This window comes from Cynoglossus semilaevis, chromosome 2 (genome assembly GCF_000523025.1).
Source record: "Cynoglossus semilaevis isolate Cse_v1.0 chromosome 2, Cse_v1.0, whole genome shotgun sequence".
In the NCBI taxonomy this organism is placed as follows: Eukaryota; Metazoa; Chordata; class Actinopteri; order Pleuronectiformes; family Cynoglossidae; genus Cynoglossus; species Cynoglossus semilaevis.
The window spans coordinates 3,467,646-3,493,117 of record NC_024308.1 but is presented as its reverse complement, the minus strand read 5'-3'; the positions used below and the strand labels follow the sequence as shown (position 1 = coordinate 3,493,117).

The 25,472-nt window shown below is 39.1% G+C and overlaps 1 long non-coding RNA gene across 1 annotated transcript in view; it reads right to left on the bottom strand.

Moving 5' to 3' along the window:
* Positions 1–25,214, bottom strand: part of LOC107990052 (uncharacterized) — a 78,633-nt gene extending 53,419 nt beyond the window's left edge. The window contains exons 1-2 of the long non-coding RNA XR_001761595.2: positions 24,124–25,214; positions 22,779–22,923 (exon numbers count right to left, since the gene is read on the bottom strand). This is a non-coding gene — a long non-coding RNA (uncharacterized LOC107990052). The remainder of the gene's footprint in view (positions 1–22,778; positions 22,924–24,123) is intronic.
* Between the last annotated feature and the right edge of the window lie 258 nt (positions 25,215–25,472).

Here is a 25,472-nt window from a genome sequence, read left to right as displayed (position 1 = left end):
TCCCACTGTAGTGTCTGCTCTGTGTTTTATAAAGTCCGACAAATATAGAATAAATTATCATCACTGCCATTAATACAAAGTATCGTGAACAACAGACATGTCTGTGCCTTATGGCCTGGACTAAAGGAATGGAATAGATATGAGTATAAAAGAAAATAAGTGATATGAAAGCAGAGCCAACTGTTTGACATCATTAATATCCTACTAGGTAACTGGATATTACCTTGTGGGACAGTGCTGATTTATTCCAACAATACCAAAAAATAAAGTTTTTATTGCACTTTGTTTTGCAAAAAAAAAAACTCTATTTTTGATACTATGTCACAAATTGATATGATCATAGAACTAGAAAATAATCAGGTTATTTTGAGGTTTTGTGAAAACAATAGAGTGCCTCCTTCAAGATACTCCACCACAAAAGTACTTCATCACTTTATCAGCGTTTTTAAATTAGGTTATTTTCCAAATTGTCCGTTTCTATCATAAAAAATGGGCCTCAAAAAACAACTGAGGTTGCAATATGTTGGATTGAACAACATTTTTAATTTCAGCAACAAAAGTTTTTCTCCAGTGTACCTGTGGTACTAAAACATAGTCTCTGATAATACAGAGCTAATAATATATGTTTTACAGACTGGAACAGTCTCTACTGTAAATCAATTTGTGTTTATCTTCCCAGTTTCAGTTCAGAGTTTTGTGAAAGTTGTACTTTGTGCTATCTGAGTTCAAATACAAACACTACAGTAGCCATAAAACTGAAGATTTCTTTCCCTCATATACAGGAGTGGACATAAAGCAAACCGGTTTCTCGTCGTTATCAGGAGTTAGTACACAGCACTGTTCGGTCCAGGGCTGTAGATTTAAACTCAGCTGCTGCAGCTCTGGATGATACTTTCTTTTATGAGCTGTAACTAAGTCTCAGGTGCCGTGTCCCCTGTCTGCGTCTCTGCCCCAAACATCTTCCCAACAGCTTTGCGAAGCTCGCTCTTTGTGAGAGCTTATTACATCGTTGGACCATCAACCCGCTGACCACAGCTCTGATTGCAAAGTCAAGAGTTGGCAATTTTAGGATTTCGCAAACGGTTGAACGGTCGCTCTGAAGCCACATGTTCGTTGGGAGTTTCCTCTCATGAAAAGACGATTTGGAAACTCAGACTTGTAGGTCATGTTGCAGCTGTGCACAGATAAAATGTATTAGCATTTTGATAGTGACTCGTAGCCCACAGCTGTCTCCACCTCTCCGTACTTTAGTTTGGTCCACAAGGGAAAAGTCTGTCATTTGTGAAGCCTTTTTTTTTTTTTTTACTTTTTTTTATTATTTGAATTTGAAAACACTGCATTCTGAAAATGGAAGTGAAGGACTCCACATAAAGTAAACCATCTGAGCACCAGTAAAAGCATATTTACTCAACTGAAATACAGACGGCTGCCTTACATTTGGTTGCGTGCTTACTGCGGCCAACTTTTGGATCTGATGTCCCAAAGTAAAGTGCATACAGTAATGTTCTCTCCCCGACGTTCTCTCCTTACAAAGATCTTTTTGTTTCAGTGGCTGGGGGGTCCGTGCACCCTTAAGACCTCCCCCTTTCCCCCTTTCCCCACTCTCTCTCTCTCTCCTCCACACGTACACTCCCACCCCACGTCTATTAGGCACACTGATTCGCAGCTCAAATTGGCCCCCTGTTATTAATCCCAATCACCCGGAACGCATCGACCGCAGCGCACCACGAAAACACATGTGCCTGCCGCCCCTGCCCCCCCAACGCACCGCACTGATTCTAATTAATTAATAACATCCCAGGTGATTTTAACTTTGTTATGGAAGAAGCAAAAAACAAGGAGGGGGCAGGGAGGGGGGGTATCCCACAGGCACCAGATTGGCACCAAAACTTCACCAGAATTACTGCAGGCAGAGTTGGCTCATTGCTCTGTCGTCTCAGACCAAAACCCTGCCCCTCCCACACCCCCCTGTCTGAAAGCTACCCACAAAAACCTGTGCCAAACACACACACACACACACACTGAAGTAACCCACAACAAATTGATAGCACATTTAAGAATTTCAGCATTATATTTTTTAAGGGAATAATTGTGGTTTGGATCTAATCATATTCCGTTTTGGAGCTTTACTTAATCGCAAACAAACTATTTAGCATATAACGGGGTTGGTCTTAAAGAAGCGGCGCCACACGTTTGATGTCAAGGTCAGAAGGATTGCCGCTCGTCTTGTGTTTTGCCAGTTCGGTTTTTCTGCTCATTAGGAATGCACCGCTCTCTCAGCGCGTCGTGCACTTCTTCTCGCATTATCAGAGAATTTTGCTGATGTAAAATTGTTTGACCGCGCAAATTTGTTATGAACCATGTTTAAATAATGATATCAATAAATAATCTTGGGCAGAATTTTCATCTGTCTACTTTGGTTTTAGCTGAATCTGAGGTTGTTGAACTTTTTCAAAGTGAAAACTCTTCTGAAAGTGAGCTGCAGTGCTGAATGAGTGATGCACTGAGGGCTGTTTGTGACTCAGTGATTTATCACCAGTGGGGGTGCACACATACGAAATAAGAAAAAATAAATATTTTAAAGAAAGTCATAAAAATATAATTGTCAAATATAGACACATTAAGATAATAAAATATTACATATCGTTACACATGTTTAAACTTTTTGAACATTATTTATCAAAACTAGCTGCATGTGCCATATTAACAATATTAAGTTTCCCAGTGAGCCCATTGAAAGGTCTGTGTTTGACATCTTAGATCATGCTGACGACAATTATTGTTTTACTACAGTAAAGTGTCTTCTGATCATTGTAGATTCTTTAATTTTTTCTTTTTTGACCCTTGTATTAATTAAAGCACCAAAAGCAAAAAAAAAAAAAGAAAAAAAAAATTTAAATCAAAAGTAAGTACAGTTAACGTTAACAGTTGATCACAGTTTGTTTTTAGACTTCTGAGTTTTAAACATTCTGAAACGATCACCTTCTCTTCCCGGAACCCAGCTCTTACCAGAGGTTTTATTTCTTTAAACATTTTAAATTGCTCATTGAACTTCTTGAGAAATTGGCCAGTTGACAGGTGGTACAGTCAAAACCTTCATCTTTCTTTTCTTTCTTTTTTTTGCCTAAATACAAAGAAAATGACTTCAGAGAAAGTCGATGCCATGAAAATTCTTCAAAAGCAGACAGACCTCAAGACTGGTTAGGAGTTTTATTGAATATTTGTGCCTGTGTGTAAGACCTCGCTCATGTCTGTGGTCTGACCACTGCGGCAGATTGAACCGGCAGATTCTATATTACGCCTGATGGAAATATGCCACCAAATTTTATCGCTCCTCTATGAATCTGAAATGTGCTTCAGACGAGCTGCTAATCTCTTGGCAGCTTTTTCTGCCCAGTCCTCATCAGGAAACTCCTCACCTACATCACCACTCACTGCCATTTGGGCTGTTTGCCATTAGAGCATAAAAAAAGGACGACGCTGATACAGCAGGTATTTCTTTACATTACGTTATGTTACGTTATATCTGACATATTGCCTCACAAAAGCACACATACAGTAAGTAGAAAACTATCCAATTGTGGCTTTTGGAGAAACCCAGTCATGTAATACCTCCCTTTGATCCCTGATGGTGCCAAATTAAACCATTAAGGGTTTCAAAGTCTGCATGTGGTATCTGGCATCGGAGTCAGGGCTTAGTCCACCCAGGCGTGTTTTAATGCTACAGAGACTCCATGCTGCTAATTGGTAGGAGTTGCCAGTTCTCCATCTTGGCCTGGATGCTACATTGAAAAACCATGTCCCAAGTGATGTAGTCCCATATGGAAAGTAAATTCTTTGGCCTGTGAGTTTTTCCAGTTCAACACACTAAACAGAGCGTTTACTTCACTGCATGTCCGTGTAACAATGAGGTCAGGGGTCAAGGCTTCTAAACAACTTCCCTGAGCCTACAAGGATTTACCCATGTGTTAAAGGCCACTGTGGTTTGGGGTATTTTGACAACTTTGACCTGCATGTGTTAAAGGATGTTCTCCTGTCACTCTGGCTGTAAATTATCCAATGTATTTTTACACATGAAGTTATGGTAAACTGATGCATTGTTAAAAAAAAAAGTTAATTGGTAAAAACGTTTTTTTTCCCACAAGCTCTGAATATGGTTGGTTGACAGCTCTAGGGTGTTTTATGTAAGGGTTAAATATGAATGCAGCAAGATGTAGAATAACAAAATTTTCAAACTTTTTTGGAAGCAAATAACCATCCACAGCAGGGCAAGAGGTGGTGAAGTAGCCTAGACGTAAAAGGCCTACTAACTTTACTTCAACTCTGGGCTAGGCCACAGGGTCCAAAATCATAAATAAAATTTGGCTGAGGCTGCCACTTTCCACTGTTATTGTACAAAAAAAAAAAAAAAACAAATAACCTAAACAACTGTTGATACTGGAGCTGATGTAAGATCAATTTTAGGGCATCAAAAAGTTTCAGTGTGAACAGCTCTGGAGGCTGCCACTTTCCACTGTTATTGTAGAAAAAAAAATAACCTAAACAACTGTAGATACTGGAGCTGATTTTTTCCACCTCTGTAAAGTGTTGGTAAAGTTGTTAGAAATAGGTAAATGGGTGGATTATAAATATGATTTTAGGTAAAAAATATCGTCTCAAACTACACAATTCCTAAAAAAATATATTTACATAATTCAATTTTGACAGATGACCCTTCAAGTGTTTGGTTTTGAACATCAGCTGGACGACTTCAAATTGCTTTCCTACTGGGCAGGGATTCAGTTTTCATAAAAGAGGGGAAACTTCTCCCGGGAGTATTGCGCAGATTCAATCTGACAACAGGTCGAGTTTGAGAGATTGTGCAGAACGGAGACACGTCATGACAGATGAGCTGCTGTGTCCGTGCTGCAACAGGCCACAAATAACCAGTAGCTACTGTAAGGCTACACTGACACTCAGGAGGCGTTCAACATGTCAGACCTGAAGCCTGTCAGACACATGAGATGAAGGTAAAGAGGCGCTAAGCTAGTTCTGGTTAGTGTACGACAGTTTTGTATTGCAGAACAACACGGTTAAACCTTTTAAGTCGGTTGAAACACTTAGTGTGGAATTACAGCCGAGGATGGCATGTATTTTCTCTGCCTTATTTTATGGAACTGCTCCAAGTCATGAGCACAATCTCCCACAGAGGAATGTGGAACAAAATGCTGCTCAACGAGGCCCAGATCCTCGACACGTATTTATTTGCTCATTCATCACTTGTCTATAACCTCTGACCTACTATCACGTGCTTTTGCTCTTCCTCAGTCTTTTTTTTAACTCTGCAGTTGATGAACAGGAAGGAACTTTCTTTCTAAACCCAGGAAAGTGTAGATTTTTCCCGCACTCTCACACTGCACTTATTTTTATCCTCAAAGAGCGACTTGTATTTGTGAGTATATGGACATTTACATCACATCCACTATGTGCATGCACCAGAGAGGTGTGTTTGAAATCTGTTCAGGTGTATCTTCTTCTCCCAGAGTCTGCTGGGACACCGCAGTACGGAGAGGAAACAGATGTTGCTAAAACCCAGTGGGCAGGAGTAAGGTGTATGGAAGCTTAGTGGAGGATAAATGTAAGAGTTTTAATAATGAAAGATGAATCCTCTTGTGAGGAAAAAAGCGCCGGGCATTGAGAGTTGTTTGCAAATCAGGGACTTGCTGTAAATTCTTCACTGTAGGAGACACAGCAGGGGTGAAGCAGAAGGCCTGTGAAACATGTGCTCGGAAGGTTTATGTGTGTTCCCTCACCCTAAAAATTAAGCCGCTTGATCAGGAGGCTGTGAAGGACGGCGGCCATTTATAGAGCTGTCCTGAACAGGACTGATTTAAGGCAGTAATAAATCCTGGTTTTATGTAAATATGAAAGAAATGAATCCTTATAGAGGTTCATTTTGTTCGATAAGCAAACATATGCACTAGAGCTGCAGTGATTTGAGGATTTGATGGTTTGATTGACACAGTAAATGTTTCTTTATCATAGCTATAAATACCCAATAAACTTGGAGTAGCTATGGAGACACACATCAGTGGTGATAATTTATGACCAAAACAAATTAATTTTATATTTTTATAAATTCAAAATTTTATTTTTATATATAAAAATGTAATAGAACAAGATCATTTGAAAGAAACTACAATCCTGTCATTATACTTTAGACAATTAAGCAGATTGTGACCTACTTTGAAATACATCCAACAAAAGTCTTTTCACACCTACATGTAATTTTCAGATGTTTGGAATATAATGATAGTGTTCTTTCCATAAGTGAAGTTGTTTTTTTTTTTTTTATTGTTCGAGTACATTTTCTGATTTACTTTGTAGGTAACAGGTCATATTTTTCCCCATGTTACGAGTAATTTGAGTAGACTTAACCTTTGACTAGCTACACCGCTTTACATGCAGTAAAATAAAAAATGCCCCCAGCAGTGGGCCTCACGGTTCTCGTGAAGGATCAGAGGTATTATATCGTCACTTAATGATGGGTAATAAACAGTGTAATGATCTCTTTCGAATGTGTCAGCTTTAGAATTGTCTGTGAATGGTTAACAGCTGAAATGGGATATGATGAGTCAGGCTATCGATATCGATGTATACCGACTCAAAAAGATAATTTAATTATTTTCTGATAATTTACGGTACATGCTGGATCTATGAAATTATAAAATGTGTGATCTTATATATCCTTAAAATTAATTTTTTTTTCAATTTGACGCTCTGCACGGCGGACAATCCATTAAACATGTGTTGTCCAGAACTGCTGAAGTGTCTCCAACTATCAACAAAAGATGGATGGACCCTGCTATCAGTGACAGAGACACTTCCTGCTGGACATAAATTAAACCCACCAGCCTGACACCAGCTCCTGAGGTTAAGTCTATGTTGTCAGCAGACTTGGACATTCTGCAGACAAATGATGCTCAAGAATCCACGTTTCCACTCCCAGGCTGGGAGACAGAAGTTTTGTTTAGGTTCTTGTGAGAATTAAAGAACCCAAACTTTGTTCTGTGTATCACATTAGTATATGAACTGAAGCGGTAAAGGTAAAAAAAAATAGTTTATATGCTCTTTTGGTTATGAATGATCTAGATAAGATATAATACCAAAAATAAAAGGTTAGATTGGAGTTGTGGAAAAAAGAAGAAAAATTAGTCATTTATCTTCTCTATGAAATTTCAAATTCATTCTACAGTGTATGTTCATCTGCTCTCATCAAGAACTGCAGCTACAATTACTACAGTACAACTCTCCAGTTTCTTTTCCCCACTCTTTTTACGTTTAAATAAATTAGTGGACTGGACCGCAGTGTCATTAATTAAATAACTGACATGAAACACACACACACACACACACACATACATACAGCCAACAGCTTGTTTTCCACAGACCTCCACTTAGAGCAGTTTTGAAGTGATTACAGCGTGCTCTCCGACATGGGCCAAATGTAATGATTTTTCAGGGAAAACGCTGTTTAAAGCTCACAGGTCTGTTACGTTACATTAGTTGAGGCTGGGTGATATTTCTGTACAGTGGCGTCGGCTGCAAAGTAGGAGTTGGTTGAAGGTATTTCATAATGGGATTGAATTTTACATGTGACACATTTATTTCTTCTCTAAAGGTCACCATGTGTTTTATTATTGTTATAATATCTTTAATAAAAATGTTGTGTTTTTCCTTAAATAAACATGACAGAGAAGTACTAAAACAGTATATCTGAAAGAGTATTTCATAACATATATTTGTATATTTTTTCCATTTAATTTTGGATGAAGGACACAGCCAGCTTACTGCATGTGAGAGGCCCATCGGCTGCATCGTTACAGATGTGTCTGTGCAGTAAGTGTAAAATACATAACATTTTTAGAAAAAAACCTATTCCTAATCTCAAATGGTGCAAACATTAAGAAGAAATGTGAGGAAGTGTGTCACAGATTTCTAGGAAAGGAAGAATTAGTTCCAGCTTGTGCCTTTATCAGATGTTGCCACAGTTGTAGAATTCTAGGGAATGTATTTGCGCTGCCTAATCACTGAAAAGTTAGTTCAAATAAAAAAAATTTAAAAAGTTAGTAACTTAAGATAAGGTTAGATAATCTTTGAAAAGTTATCTAGGGTAAGGAAAAACAAATCTTTTGCAAAGCAATTAATTGTCAACATGGTTTCACTCTAAAATAGATAAAATGTAATATTTGAACTAACACATTTTTATCCTGCTTGTGAATATTTTAAATTAATTGTCAACATGGTTTCACTCTAAAATTTTTTTTATAAAACATTTTTATCCTGCTTGGAAATATTTTAAATGTCCATTACAAATCTAAAAAAGACAGCATCAACTTGGCCCTGAATCATAACAAGTCGTGCATGTGAGAAACAACCAGACCACTGGAAATCAAAATGACATTTAACACCGGCTATTACAACACAGAAACAGCAGTCGAACATCTATAGCCTCACAGCTCTAAAGTAGGTTGGAGAAACAGGTGCCTGCCAGTAATGTGGAGCTGGTCCCTGTGTCCCAAAGTCCTGGGGAATAGCTCTTTAAAAGGAAAGGGCCATTGGCAGCAGGGATGTGCTCAATCTGTGTTTCTGACCTGGTAAAAATGGAAGCTACTTCACAGTCACACAAGGGGTTACTCCCCTGGGCATACAGTGCAATTATGAGAGTGGGGGCCCCTGAGGGCCCCATCACGCTACAATCTACCCACTAATCACATAACCCTGGTGCAGTAGGTGGCTCCGCTCTGAAAGTGAACCAAAAACCTTTTAATGGATAAAGGTCAGACTGTAAGGTATAAGTTATGAGCTCCACCCTGGGGGGGGAGGGGGTTGCACTAACCAATGCTGTGGGACCAATTTACTGCCCTGGTTGTGACTGTGTACTGCATAACTTGGATGCATTAATTTAAGTGCAACATTGGACCACAAGTCCAGCATCAGACTTCACTGGTTTGAAGTTTGCATGTTTTTTCCAAGTACCATGAGTTTTCTGGAGATACTGCAGTTTTCTCCCATACAGTAGTATATATTAAAACATGCAGTTAATTATTCGTCAGTGTGAATGATTGTCTGTCTCTATACAGTAGTATATATTAAAACATGCAGCATTATTCTGTCTCGATATGTGAGCCGGTGATGGACTTTCTTATATTCAGACAACCAGACATAGTTTCACCTTGACGCGTTTCAACGGATATCATTACTCAATGTCACAGTGACGTGTCCCTTACAGTTGCCATCACGAAGGTGTGGTCGCTATACCAATTTTTACACGTCAAAAAAACACACCCACAAAATTTGCATGGAACATTGGAGAGACAGGGGGATGTTTTTAGACGAGAAAAAAAAACAGTTTTCAGGGACCACCGCAAAAGACAAAATCATAGTGAAGTGGTTTAAAACCATTAACATCAAGTCTGGATACAGAGGGCCACACAGGTAGGAAAGTGGGCACAACAGACGACGGACCAGGACCTCAAGTGTTGTCCTGGAGGAGGGACCAGAAGGCGTGGTCACCCCTTCAGTTACCAGGACGACCACACCTTCGCAGGAACAACTGAAAGGACATGTCGCGGTGACATCATCAGGGACACTTCTAAGGAAGATGGGAGCTCAATGTAGAAACATGTCAAGGTTAAACTACTCCATGTCTGGTTGTCTGAATATAGGGCACTTAGAGAATACAGTATCTTCGATTGACTCTTCAACCTTTTCCAGGGCAGCAGACCCAACCTTCACCGAAAATGTCAGAAGTTACAGGAATAAATAAAGTGTAGCATTTTAAAACGTAAGCTAACAAGGTGAAGGCCACTGACTCCTCTTAACGCAGCCTATTTTCTCCGCCTTAATAAACATAAAACTTCTCCTGCCGTCTGAATCTGTAACCACCTTAAAAGACGGACCTTATGTGTTTTGTACAGAATGTAAATCACAGCTACAGCTTCACTTGGTGCTGTAACCGTGCACGGTGGAGAAGGTTGATTTGATTAGACACTGTATTGGGCGCACATGTGCTCTATTTCATGGAAGTGAGGAAATGCACTCAAATCAACAAATCGTACTGTTCTGTGTGGACCTCTCACTTAACCCGTCCACTTTGAGCCAATTATCTTGATGCAAGTACTTTATAGTCGTTAGTTTTTTTTTTTTTTCACTCAAGCATCAATAACGAGTCATGCCCCTCATTATCTGTTATTTTTCTTCAATTGCAAACTCTCCTGCAATAGTGATCCCCATTAATACCTCTCTTTGTCATCCCTCCTATCAATCACTGGCCTCCGTGGAGTCTTTGGAACCTCTTCCCCTCCAACCAGGAGGACTTTCAAGGTCTAGTCAGATAACGTCACTGCGGCGGTGCATCTGTTTCCAATTTGTGCAATTAAGTAGGCTAGCATGGGAATGTTTCCTTTGTTATTGTCGTCCTCCTTTTTCGACAGTCCTCCCCCATTTCTTATTTGCTGCCAGTCTGGCTCCTCTAAGTCCACACTTCACTACAAAATGGTCGAACTCTGTGTAACTATCAAGACGCAGCTATGTACAATATCAACACATTTTTGTTTTATGTTCGTTCCTGGGTGGGTCATATTATAAATATTAATCCTCTTATGCTTGGCCATTGAACACACATCACAATGGGTCATAAATGATCAAAATATTCCAAATAAAAACAGGATCCAACATCAAAAGCAGCTGTGCTGGCGTACTCCCATGCAGCAAAATCTCTGATTTAGACCCAAAAAGTAAAAAAACACGATGAGCTTTAAAACTGTTTGTTTTTAAATAATAAACACATACAATGTAAAAACACGTCACGTGTCACAACCCTACAATGTTAGATATGCTGTAAAATATTTCCTTCACTCATCCACTCTTACAAAAAACCTGGATGTACAAAGAACCTACATGTGGGGTTTGAAACTTAATATTAATTTTCAAAAATTTGATTAATTACTGGGTAGGCGTGAATTGATCAATTAATTATGATTAACCAACAGTCCTCTACATACCAGAAAATATTTCCTTCATTACATTTCATAAACAGAAAGACAAAGAAGAGCAGGTAGATGTATGTGTTTCACACCTGTTCTAATTTTAGATTGTTGATGGAAAATGTTAACAAATATATGTAAGAGTATAACTTTTTTTTTTTTACTGTGCATCTTGATCGAGCTGCTTTCAAAACTTTGGTGAAATTGTTGTCCTCAACAATATTAATCCGTCTACAGCCTATCACAATCCATGTTGTAAACAAATTTATTGCCCTGCAGTCACTGAGGTCTAACACAAGACAGGTGTCAGGACCTGAAGCCTCCACAAACACATTCCAGACATTGACATGGTATTTTGAGCTTCAGGGACTTTAGTAAAAAAAAAAAGAAAAGAATCAGACATTGACATGGTATTTTGAGCTTCGGGGACTTTAGTAAAAAAAAAAGAAAAAATATTTCTTCAATGTGTATAAATAACAACATGGGTCTTAACTGTGTATTAGAGCAACATTAGTGGAATGACAGTGGCATTATTGGATATAGTGCACAACCTCTTTTCTGCATGCTTTAACAGCATTAAAAAAAAATAATTTCACAAATTAACAATCACAGTTAATATGTTTCCTAAACAGCTCTGGTATCTGAGTAACCTATTCTACAATATGTGATAGAGCTGAATCTTCCGTACAATAGGACGGAAAAGTCCTTCTACGACTCTGCACCGAGCTGCCACAAAGACATCCTGCCATTTTAATGCTTAGTTTACAACAAAAATCCAACTGTGTTTATTCAGTATGGACAAATATATAACTGAAAATATATTCAAGAGCTCACTTTGATATCTTGCCGAGGGGGCTCACACTCTTCCTCTCAGCTCAAGTGGCTGGTAATTCAGTATGGACTTTGTGTATTTGTCTTACACCGGTAGCTCTGGGCTTTGAGCATAAATCATGCATAACCAATGTAATTTATTTAAAATTAATTAGTCTGACTGTGTGGAGCTGTGCATGGTTTGCCAATGAAAATAATAGAATATGTGGGTGTAGGGGTTGAGAGAAAATAAGCAGTGTGATGGCAGCTGTGACACCATGGTTCCCCCACTGCTCTACAGGAGAAGATTAATAGTTAATGGAAGGCCTTTAGGCTGTGCTAGTTTCCCTCATGGCCCTCATGCCTGCTCTGGGATGTGCAAGGATTATTGTCAAGGTATCAGAGTCTGTCTCAGAGCAAGACTTTCTATTACATTTCCCAACTCTCTGAATATTGATTCTTCTGCCATAATAATAACAGCGGAGAAACAAGTTCTAGACAAAGTCTGGTGTATAATTTAACTTTGTTAACGCCTAAAACTCATCTGTACACTTTAGGCAACTTATCACTAGCTAATTTATTTGCTGTAGACTCACATAAGAGTCAAACATGCCAAGTTATTCGTTGCGAGGGAAGTCATATCTGCCTGGCAATTAACTTCAGCGCGGCAACGGGAATCATCAGCCGTGTTCAGGGTTGGGTAGAGTCCTCTCTCCAGGCAATTAGCCTCCTTCATTAATTAAAAATTCTAATCAGGATGTTGGATCAATACTGTAAATCACATGCAGTGCAGCTCGCCCAGGGAAGCTGCATCTTCCAAGGCTTGTATGCATTGACAAAGTAATCAGCTCAACTCATGTGAAGGATTAATGGAATGAGAGTCGGGAAGATTGACATCCTCATAAATCTTTCAGGATACAGGCTGGAGTGTGAAACATGAGATTGAAACTAAACCGTCTTTTTGTACATATTCAGGCAAACGAGGGCAAAGCATGCTGGGAATGATTTAGCAGGCTAATTAGCAATGTAGAAATATTTGAAAAGCCAACATCCTTTTTATTAGATAAAATACATTTAGGCAATAAATTGCACTTGTAATGGGACATGAAGGGAGCCATAATTACTAAGATTTGTGTACCGTTTAGAAAGGGTTCCTGTGGCCTTCGAGCTGCATTAATTATAATTTAGGATGTTTAATTTTTAGCTACAGGAAATTGTTGAAAATAATCCATTACATTTTTTTTATTTTAAATGATTAAGTGTAGGAAGATCATTAATAATACAAAAACTCAGTGTGTGTTGGTCAGTCTCTGGGGCTCACACTGGTGAGACCCTCCTAATGGCTCTCTGGGGCCAATTATTCTCTGGCAAAAAGAACTTTTCCCATTTTTCCAATAAGTGTACACAATCTGCAGGGTGTGACCTACACAGGCTATAGATTCACACACATGAACAACGATGAACTGACAACCATACCAAAACACACACATGTGTATGTGTACTGTACAACACACTATGTAAGTGTGTGAGTTCAGTGACACAGGGGACACACAGGGGGCCACTTTCTGCAGTTCTCACCAATTACAGACTGGTATTTAGTCTCAGAGCCATGGTCCGACTGGGCAAATAGTACCAGTTAATGTTACTGGAGGTTTTACCTTAACTTGTAAAGTAAATCGTTTTGAATGTCACAAAAAAGAGCGTATTTTTCAAAAAAAAATCAGCAGAGACCCCTTTTTTTCTCCTCTTATATTAGTGAGAAAATGAGCAGGAGGAGACGGTGCTGGAGCTGCATTCAAAGGCTGATTCATTTCAACAGGAGGTGAATTACAGCCTTGGTGGAGACCTTCATCTAACATTGCTGGCATATATCAATATCTAGTTACTCTTTCTTGGCTGGTGTTTAACTTTGAGGGCATGTTGGTTGCAGAAAATGTGTCGCTGTGTACAAGTGGGGCCGCAGGAAATAATCTGAGACAGACTGCAGGTGTTTCCCCACACACACACATACACACCAAGGACACTGAAGTGCCACCAGCATTAGCGCCACATGTCCTGTCATTGATTGACAGAGTAGGGCACTTCCTGCAAAAAGGTCAGTGCTATGCTTTCTCCAGTGGCTAACCTGGCTCTTCTGACTTCTTCACAATGGGCAGGAAGAGTTAGAGCATCAAAACAGATTGGAACACTGCATACTATTTTTTTTTTTTTATACATTTCTCTCAGATTGAGCAGAAATAACCTGTACGGTTTGAAGCCCAATATCTCAGGTGAAAAATGTCACATTTCTCTCAGATTGAGCAGAAATAAACTGTACGGTTTGAATAATAATAATATTCAATATCTCAGGTGAAAAATGTGTAGCACTTTAGATTTAATGTGTTAATATCTTTTTTACTAGGTGCTAAATGTAGAAAGAAAAATCAATGAATATTTTAAATCCATCCATTGGAATTCCTACATCATTGAAGGTGCAGCAAAAATCCACAGATGATCGAGCATTAAATGTACATGAGGAGAATCATTAATAATGAAAACAACCTCAGATTGGTGACCATTAGAAAATTAAAATGTCAATGAGGCTTCTGTATTTGATCATGGTGTCTAATCTGAAAAGTGTATATTAGCATTTCTATTCAGATGCCTGTCCTTTATTACCAAATATTTACAATTTATTACCTTGGTTTCCAGAAGAAAGCCTTCAATGTTCTGGCAACACCTTGAGTGCAGAAAGAATAAATACAACAGCTTTATTCAAAATGTGTCCCGCCAAAATAAACTGATTATAAACTAAATAAAAGAGTCATTGCCATGGAACAACCTTATCTTTTTTCTTCTGTTCCAGCCCAATACATTAGGACAGATTGTCAAAATTTGTGTGGCTTCTCTCTTTATTTATTCCAGTAAGGATCGAAAAGCATCAGCTGTGCACATGGAGATTAATTGCACCAGCCCGCAGCATTTTAAAATCCCCTTTGTTTTTCAAAAAATAAAATAATTTTCACATCAGTTGACAAAGGGGGAAAATCTGGGAGTTATTTTATCGCACTGTTTTTGTTCTGGTAATTTTGGCATGGTGCATTCCCTCACACGACTGACTGTTTATATTCCACCCTGTGTTTCCGTTTCACTAATGCAAAGTTGCCTGGTGGAGCAGCCAAGCATGTGCACATTCTTATTCCCACTAAGGACTTATGTCTCATTGATTTTCCTCTCCGTCTTTTTCTGCCTCAGACAGAAATGAATGCCACACAAGTAGTTAATAAATCAGGTTTCCTTCAGAGTAAGCAGCGAAGAGTTTCACTCAACTCAATCCTGCGTCCCATTCCTTGCTTTTCTTTTAAATTTATGGAATTGCTGATAGCATGTCAGCTATTCCTCTGGTACTGTGTGTAACATTACCAAGCCCAGCAACAATAATGGCAGCAGTGACGAGAGAGAGAGAGAGAGAGAGAAAGAGGGATGAGGTCTGAGCCATGTCTTCAGATTCTTTAATTAGGCTATGGTTCAATGCTGCAAATCAAGATGAAATATTTGGCAATATTATGTGTATTTGCTGTTAGCAAGCAAGCTGAAAATTAGTGGCAAGTGTCAGATTGGTGTAACCACATTTTGGTAAAACGTTCTGCTTGATTGGTGTAACCACATTTTGGTAAAACTTTACAGCCAGTAAAATCTATTTTTTCTGCTCTTGTAGGTAGCTATTGTAAAGAAGCTCCAGAGCCACAGGCTGCAGACCACTCCTACACAAATCATAATCAAATTAGATCTTCGGTCAACAGGCCGTGAGCGCTTTAACCTGAAAACCTTAACAAATACAGACACAGAAACGTTGGAGACGAATAAAATGTGCATGGATCACATTTGGTGCTACTGAGTTTAGTGACCAAGTGATGACCTCTGGAGGGCGTCTGAACTGTGTTACCATAGTTTTCAAATATTCAACAAGTGAAATAGAACAGTTGATTTCAACCTCTAAAAGCAGAGCTAGCAGCTGTTTCTAACTACGTCTTATCTGAAGTGACTGATGTTTATAGAAACAGCAGCACATATCTGTGACACAGGGAAAAATTCTCAAAGAAGAAAAAAAAGTACTGAAGAAGAAAAAAAAAACATCTTGGAGTTTGCCATTTTTAGAAGAGGCCTGAGCCATTGCCAAAGAAATTTCCTCAGACATGGCGAGGTTTTACGACAAGGAACTACCCTCTGAAGCTGTCCACGCTTGATCTTCTGCAGTGTGGGCTGCGTTGTGGTGCTACAGCTTTGTTTGTATCTGTGTCATATCCAAGTTCACAGACATGCTGATGCTTATCTACGAGGGAAGAGCCATCGCAGGCCTGCATCTAACAAGGTTACCATTCTGTGGCTGCCAGCTAAATGGTGACAGGTGGGGCCACGGGCTGCACTGTAAACCAGAGTCACCACTAAGCAAAACAAAGAAATTATTTTAAATCACTCAGCTTTCCTTTGAGGAGACAAGCCAGTCTCCTTTTCTCTACTGCTTTCCTGTTGACTCTTTCACAAACATTCACACAACGGCCCCTTCTTTCCACATTAGAGAAATGGACAAAAGCCATGAAAACCCTTATATTAGTATCCAATTCACCAACTGTATTCAATGGGACATCTTTTTTACACCCCATTTTCTCAGCCTGATCAGCAGCAACACGTTAGGTTACAGTTAAAATATAGCTCTAAACCTCCTCTAAACCTAACATAGTGAAGTACTAAATGTTTTCTGTATACACACTGTAAAAATGCTGGATCGACTAGAAATACATTTTTGTCTGTGATGCTGTAAAATGCACTGCTTCTGATTTACTTTTGAGACGAGTCTACTGCCAAGAAGACAGCCAAGCTGTTCTGATCTATTAGCATCTGTTGCTAAATTGAAACCATGATGTTTGCGATGCAGATGAGCTGCTCAAGCGACCGGTACATTTCCCAGGCTCCTTTATCAGTAACCCAGCCAACAGAATGTCCACCCTTGAATATGTATAACCGTGTGCTGTTCACAACTGACGTACCACTTTTTTCCCCTTATGGTAGTCTGTTCAGTTTTATGCAATTGTATCCATAAAACCTAGTAGAAATACACTGCATTTTTGTCATGTTTGTGATATAATAATGCACAATGTTTTATTGGTAAAAGGAACTCAAAATGTAAAGGTTTCAGAATTGTTTTTTCTTTGTGTTCCAGAATCAGGTGAAAACATGTTAAACTAGAAAATGTCTCAGTAACATGACCTAGAAATCTCCAAGTTATTAATCAGACACCTTTAAAATGACAATACTTGATCAAAACCTTGTGCCTTTGTACATACATTTTCAACAACAGCCTGGCTAATTGACTACTGGTCTGTGCTGCATTGTAACAGCTTCTCCTCCTTCATGTACAGTCAGATCTGCCAAGTGAAATCTCTCTGAGGTGACAAGTTGGCAGCCTGACACGACAACCTGCGATACACACTCCAACATTGGCACAGTGCACTATAAATCAGAGCCAACAACAGTGTAGCAGGGAGGCAGGGAAGGTAGGATGCAGGGGCAATAATGTAATGAGTAAGATTTGGCATAATGTTAGAGTTAATTGGTTGTGATACGGCGGGCGGTAAATCACAATGCTTTTGATAAGACTGAAAGAGTTACCCTCATGCATATTCACTTTTTCCATTTGCAGTTGTCTCTTCATCAAAGTTGACGTGTACTTCAGCAGCTGCAGCTTGTATACTTTGTGTATATTACTGCTTAACCTTTTGTCCTTCTGGGCCGATACTGAGTAAGACATGACTCATAAAGCTGAAACTTCCGTCGCCCACTCTCACTGTACTTCTCTGTCAGTACACCTGATGTGAACATTGTTGTTCACGCGATAACTTGTCATAAATTCTATTCCATGGTCTGCCTTTGCGCAGGGTCTCATGTTTGCTTTGTTCCTGTGCCTGTGTGAGACAATGGTTCTTGAGTCAGTCACATGCTGTTTTCTCTCAGGTGACACTCTTGCAAAAGTGCATTTAAACACATTTACTGAGGCAGAAACATTAAAACTGTCAGACTCCGTCCCCCACTCCTCGACTTCTTTGAGGTTGTGTTTACAAAACAGGTGACCTACTAACAAGTACACTATACTCTTTCATCTCAGCATGCACACTGCACACACTACAATGCCTTTTCCACTTTCCCCAAACCACCACAGCACAGTTCCCGATCACATGCCAGTAAGAGGAGAGATGAAGAATAGCACTTTGGTTTATCTCGTCCTTACAGTTGCAGTTTTTCCCTTTAATAATTCTGGCGTATTCTCTGGAGAACACCTTTTGTTGTGCACACCAAAACTGGCAACTCGACAGGGTTTACACAGCACAGAGACATTTTTTTTACTCCCCGTCTTGACATGACTTCCAACAACTGAAACAGCGTCACGCCGTATTCGACATTCAAAGTAAACACAACAGTACTTTCCCAGCGTAGTTATGTCGTTGAAGTCTCTAGTGATTTTATATTTGGGTGTGTGTTTATGACTGTAGTTCAGGCTGCACTCACCGACTGCTCAGCCACGCATGAATTGTCAGTACATGCAGGCAGTGTGCACAGTGGGCTAATAGCCCACAATGACCACTCCACTGCAGAGAGAGAGGCCATGGACAAAGCTATCATTGTGATTACAGTAATGACCAGGGACTGGAAATGGGTGTTTAGAGGTTTGCAGTGAGGATGAGAGCCACGTCAGCTTAATCTGGAGGGGCGGCATGCTGCATGCGGGCTCCTGCTGGCGAGGGGTAATGGTCCCCATGTGTAGTGCACTGGGCCGCATCCCATGGGGCAACGCACACACTGGAGGCCACTTGAAAGCCTATATGGATGTAGCTGCAATCAGGGACAGAACAAGCACACAGGGGAATAATCTGTTCCAGGGATGAGACTCTTCATATGTGTGTGTTTGGGTATGTGTTGGTGTGTATGCACGAAGGGACTTATGGCTTTATTTGGACAAGGTCACGGTTAGTCAGATGAGGAAAACAAAGCACACACTCTTGTGACACTTTTTTTTTTTTTTTTTTTACACAAACCATGACATTGGTCGGAAGTGCTGCTGCTCTATGCTGTAGTTGCAACATTCAAATCCCCAAAGCGACATTTTTTTATGTTATCTAATGGATAAAGGACAATACATTAGCATTAGGGGGCCCTCAGAAAATTGTGAAGTGTGAAGATAAAAAAAAATGCAAAAAACTGCCAAAAACATGTTGCTAAATAGTCCTATTTAAAAAAGAAAATGATAATCAATGCATTCTACAATTTGACCTCATAGCTAGTATGTAATAGTATGGAAACCAACAACCATTTCTTCACTACAAATGTTTTTTGTCACTCACATACACACATTAAGGTACAAAAAGCACCTGGTTAGTGAGAAAACATCCTGGTTTTTACCAAACTGTGGTTGTCTGCTATTTGGCAGACTATAAAAACACACCAAAATGTCCCTTGTGGTGGACGGTTTGTCGTGTGGATACTTGGCTCTCCATGTGAACACACGCCAGACTGCTCTCCAAAACACACAACACTATTCACAACAGCTTTTTTTTAGTCCAAAACTTGTGGTGTACTGGTCAGAGGACATCTGGTGGACACCTTATCTATTCTAATGTCACTCTGACTCTTCTGTTTACTACAAAATACTCCATCTACATACTACATCTCTAAATTACTTTTTATATTATAGTGTCATTTTTGTAAAAAAAAAAAAAATGGGGAGGGGGGGTCCAAACAATGAGTTTTAGCAAAAAATGGCACCTTACAGTGGCAACTCAAATTTAACATAGAATATACACAAACCTTACAGTGGCAACTCAAATTTAACATTACAGAATATACACAAATGGGTGTGAAACAAACAAACCTGTTGATATTCCAAAAGCAATACGTTTATGTGTTCTCAGAAACAACTGGTAACTGAAGCATGTTATTGATTAACTCTGCTATACCGTGATTAAAAAAAAGTGATTTTACATAAGAAGGTATACATAATTTTTGCCCACTTTAAAGTGAACTCTGAACTTTCATCAACATGTGTTGCTATTATGGTGTAGTGGTAGGCTTCCTGTGTCAACACTTTCTGAAAATGTAATCTACTAATACGACAACACACGATGAAGCTACAACACGTTTTCCTCCCATTATCAATGCAACAAATAAAGCAGTTGTTCACATACTTAATATGTATGTTAACATGTTTAACCACTTTCTCACATCCATCTACCTGCCATTGGAACGCAGTGACAAAATCATCCTAATTGATGAAATACCTGACTGGAATGGCAATAATGGTTAAAACATTCTTAATTACACCCCGGTTTATCAACCCAACTGGTGTTCAGTTTTAGATTTGTTTTCCCTGACAGTTCACCAACAGTAAGTATTGGTTATGGTTTGACTATTTTGAGATGACTACTTGTGACCCTGTCAGGCAAAATTAGCTTTTAAACCCAATGGAATACATCACGTCATTGTCGTGCCATCCTCCTAAAGTAGTTGAGGTGAAGAAGAGGAAGCAGGGAAAAAAAATGAAAGGCTATAATCAGTAGGCAGTGACCCAGAGGAGGTCACCATGAGCCTTGGGGAGTTGACTGATGAAAAGTCCAATCAGCAGAGCAGATGACGATTAGAAGGTGCCCCAGGCTGTGATGGAGAGATAGAGGTAAAGGAGAGCATGAACGGCAGAGCAACAGTTAAATTCTGAGCTGAGCAGAGAAGAGCTGCTACAGGTTTCTGGAAAACACAAAAATGTTCATCATCTATAAGTGAGAAGGAGCGAAGTCCCTTTAGGTCAGCATGAAGAAGCAGAAAAAGAGGTTAAAGGGAGGGTGTTGATACTTTGTCACAGTTCTGGTTAATTGAGGAAAGACATGTTCAAATTTGGTGTTTATTTGAGTTTACAGCCGTTCACTGTAAAACTATTACTTCATGATGCTGTAATGTTCAACCACTAAATGTAATAAACTGCAATCACTGCATTCAACTGCCTTTCAGGGCAAAAGTATAAAACATAACGTAATACACTTTAAACTTTTCAGAAGATAAATTTTTATGGATTTATTTTTTATTCAAACATTTGGAATTTATTAGAATGAGAAAAGAGTATGCAACAGAATGAGAAGTACACGGACCACTCCAAACATTTTTTTTTTCAAACCACTTACTTCTAACTTCTTCCCCACTAAAAGTTTTAACTCATCACACTTGATATTTTTTCTCAGCTACACCCTGTTTCACATTAACACCTACAAACTGCCCCCAGAACAACCACAGCTCTCTGACCACTGAGGAGCTCACACATGAAGAATGAGGGATTTGTGACCATGTTGGCCTTTGATTGCTTCAATGTGCAAAAGATGGACAAACACAATGGGCCATTTGACATCAGCTTTGTTCACTTAACCCGAGTGGGATGTCACCTGCAACTGATCAACACAGGCAACTGTTTAATAGTGTCAGGGTTTCCAGATCAGGAATGAAGAACTCTTGTACTCTTGTTGCTTTAAAACATATATTTTTACCCAAAATATTCTGTAAAAAATATATATGTACTAAAACAAATAGCTTTAAACACCACATACTAAGACTTATTAATAAATAAATAAATAATTATATATATATATATATGTGTGTGTGTGTGTGTGTACAGAACTGCAAAAACAAGCAACAAACATAAAAGTCGGTAATTGGATGAAATTCACACTTAAACTCATCTTCCATACGTTTGCTCCTCTTCACACAACCACTACCTCAGTCACTACTAAAAACTAAGCACTGACATTACACACTACATCCAAACACTTTAAAATGGAATTTAAAGAAATCACTCAACATCAAATATTGAATTACCACTACTAAATTGAAACACAGCAAGAGAGCAGAACTCATGTGGTTGCTTTATCGCTCATTCGTTGCAAACACTTGGAAACTGAGTTTTAATTTGGAGCTAGAGACTTGACTTCATGTGTTTTTCAGAACCTTAGCCTTTGTATCCCTTCAACATGTATCCCTTCAACATAGCTACTCAGTCCCATAAAGTGCAGTATAAGAACATTGCTAAAGGATCTTTAGCGTGTTCGTGTTTTCCTCTTTTATTACTTTTCAAGTCTGTCCTTAGTTTGAGGTGGTACCAGTTGCAGCTGCGCAAACAAACAGAGAAAGAGCAGAGTGCTACAGATATGATTAGCACTTAGGATAGCAGGGGGGTATTCCAGGTAGCAGCACAGGTAAATCCCCTATTTACCAAAACAGAATAAGAACTATGTTGAAATACTGAAAATTATTAATCTGGCCTAGAAACGAAATTTACAACTTGACCTATGGCCCATATGTCAAACTGGCCACTTAATTAAGTTTAGAGACACCTTTCATTTCCTTTTCACCAAACAACAGTTTTTTGTTAGATATATTTGTGGAATCATGTAAACAATACGCCTAAGACAAAAAGGCTCATGGTAACAATTTTCACTAAGATTAAAAAAAAAATCGTAATGGCTTTTGAAATTGATAATGGTTGCAAAATAATTGCTCCTTTCCTCTGCACGTAATTTGGGCAGTCTGAGTGCATTGCTCATCTTCCAAGTTTTGTGTACATTACCCTTTTTTTCCATAAATGTAAAAATGAAAACAGACCACAGGTCACGTCATTCTGGTCACAATCAAACCATTTTGTCAGTGCAAACATGTCAGCTTGAGTCTTTTATGTGTATTTAATGTCTTCACTCATACCCTCCTCCCTGTGCATTTTGCTGCTTCCAGTCTAAAGATATACAAGTATTCCAATAGTTCTAGACCTGCTTCCAAAACCTTAAGGGTATGCTATGAAATAAATGTGTCCCAGATTCCCAGTGCAGATAGGAAACTTGTGAGGTTAAGCTGAAAAAATACTCTCTCCTCCCTTACCAATTATTGTTGACGTGTCCTCAAGCAAGGCACTCATTCCAGGTTTTGTCTCTGTGGCTGTAAATAGCTGTTGCAGGGCCGACTTTGTACTGGGAACAACTTCAAATCCAGGAGCTCAGACAGGGATTTCCATTGTTGTTTATCTCTGTAAAAATAAAAACAGAGCAGAGAAATTACATCTTTCCGAAATATAGACTTTGGCCGGTGTAGCATTTCCCTAATACAGCTTGAATGCGTCTAAAATATCAGTCTAAAAAGATAAGAACTGTTTGTTGCACTATGAATCAATTGCTGAGAGGACAGTGACGGTCATCTTAAAAACAGCCCTGCACCATATCCGCCTGCTGTGTCTCAAAATCCTGCCACATTCACAAGAAAGTAAAGCCTGAAGAGCTTCTCTCTCAGTCACACACTATCGTCTTTCATCTTGGCACATAGACACACGGAGGAGGTTAATAAAAGCCTTCAGATGAAGAATGAGCACAAATTACCCTTAAAATTGGACAGGGCTGGTTATAATTGCAGCCATTGCTCGGTGGTTTCGTTATACAGATGCCATCACCCTTTAAGTTGCGTTGGTAATCGCCGCTCTTCAGGATGCACCAGGAGGTTGTGACATCCTTCATTCTGGACCTACTTGTTCGCCTTCATCCATATGTGTTTCTGCTTCCCTTTGCCTCTACAGAGTCATTGAGTTTCAAAAGCAATCTGGGCTCAAGGCAAAGGCAACTCAACTGGGGTTTCATCTTTGCTCCTTGTCTGTCCTTTTTTTTAAAACAAACTATTGCTCCCTGTACTCTCAGTCAAGGCCTTGCATTGGTATTGATTAAAGCTTTTAAGGCTTTTTGTCTCCTATACAGAATTTTCGAGTTAGTTGCAAGCAAAAAGAAACACTAGATGTTAAAGATGGTGAATACAAATGGTGGACAAACAGAAAAATGCTGATTGTCGTACAGATAGAAATGGATTTTAAAACGAATTTACCAATTATATTATAGCTATAACTTATTAATTAGATTTCTAATCCATTTTTCAGTACAATGAAAACAATCATCTACAGAATTTAACGTTAACAAACATTTAATACATCTGCAATATTCTACACTTAAACCCCACTTCAAACTCACATTAAAGTGAAATTATTTCCTTCTTTAGTTAAAATATAATAAAATATAACTTCATAGCACCAGAGTAGCTATAACAGGCACATGTTTATCAGCGTCTGTGTTTCTAGCTGAGTGCACAATGTTGGGGTTCTTTAGCGACAAAATAGACACCGAATTAGCATTAGCATGGACGATGAAAGTATTCACGGAATAATTTTCCAATAAACGATCAGTCTTACCGAGGTAACTCATTTCCTTCATTCAGTCACTCAGCTGCGGACTCTCGGCAGGTAAGTGTACTGGTGAATCCGGCTCCTTTCACAGTGTACTCGCCGTTTTTCTTCGTCCTTTTTGCAAATAGCTAACTTCCTTTCCGCTGCTGATATCGTAAAGGACCCGAGAAACATCGCATATGCACCTCACTTCCTGCGTACCTGGCTGTTGAGGGCTACAGGCCCACCCCCTCCGCCCCTCACGTGTATCGAGTGGTGCATGCAAGTGTAATAGGACATTTAAAATGTTGGCGATGTGCACCATTGATTAAAGATTGATTAAATATACACTGTTATTATTATGCTTTTCACACCAGGGCTACAAATAATTCCCATTAAATGTCGCAGATGACATTCTAGGAAGTTGAAAAGTTTAGTAAATTGCACAACCGCAAGCATCGTGTATTTTGAGAGACAAAAATGAAATAAAACAGGTTTTATATTTTTCAACTGCACCATAATCCAGCTCTGGAATCGTGAGTTGCTGACCCTTGGTCTAGATCAGAGAAATCTGAAACATCTCTCCCAAGGCCATATTACAGGAGTAAGGCCATAAGATGGCACAACGTTGCACTGTCTTCCCTGTTTCCTAATAGTTCCCACCACACCCTTGCTTTTCTGCTTTCATTATTGCTCCCTTCTCCTAGTTGTGGAATTTGGTTTTGAAAGGGTTGTAGGAGCAGAGCCCCAGTTTGCTCCCTGACTGGGTGTAAATCAGTGGTACAGCTAATAGAACCACATCTGTAACAATAAAGACAGGTTAATGTGAAGTCATCTTGGAGGAGCAGAGTTTGCATCTGGGAACATCTGGAGAGACATTTGGAACTGCCTAAAGTCCTTCTCCAACTCATTTTTCTCTCTTATTGCCTCATTTTCTGACTTTAGGTTTGTGTTAGCCTCCTGTCCTTTCTCTTCTTTGCCATTTCTCCACCTTTCACCTAATTACTTCTACAATTCCAATAAGGTTACTACCACATCGGGTTGTCTGTTTTAACAACTCATTTCCTTCCTTACTTCATTTTGCTTTTTCTGCTGGTATCCGCCTCACCATCTGTTCCTTCCCCTCGTTTTCCTCTTTTTTTATTTTATTTCCCTTGAAGACAGCATGAGCATGTTGTTCTCTTGCTGTCCTTCTGGCAAACCTCATCTCCAGATATTAGGGTATTTTACAGGGCTGTGAACAAGTGCAGATGCATGAACTGGTACAACGGCACAGAAAAACAACATTATTTTTACATAAAACTACAATATGTAAATGAGAGCCCTGACATAAAATAACTCCATTAAAGAATTGACGTAATTTAAACCTAATTTCT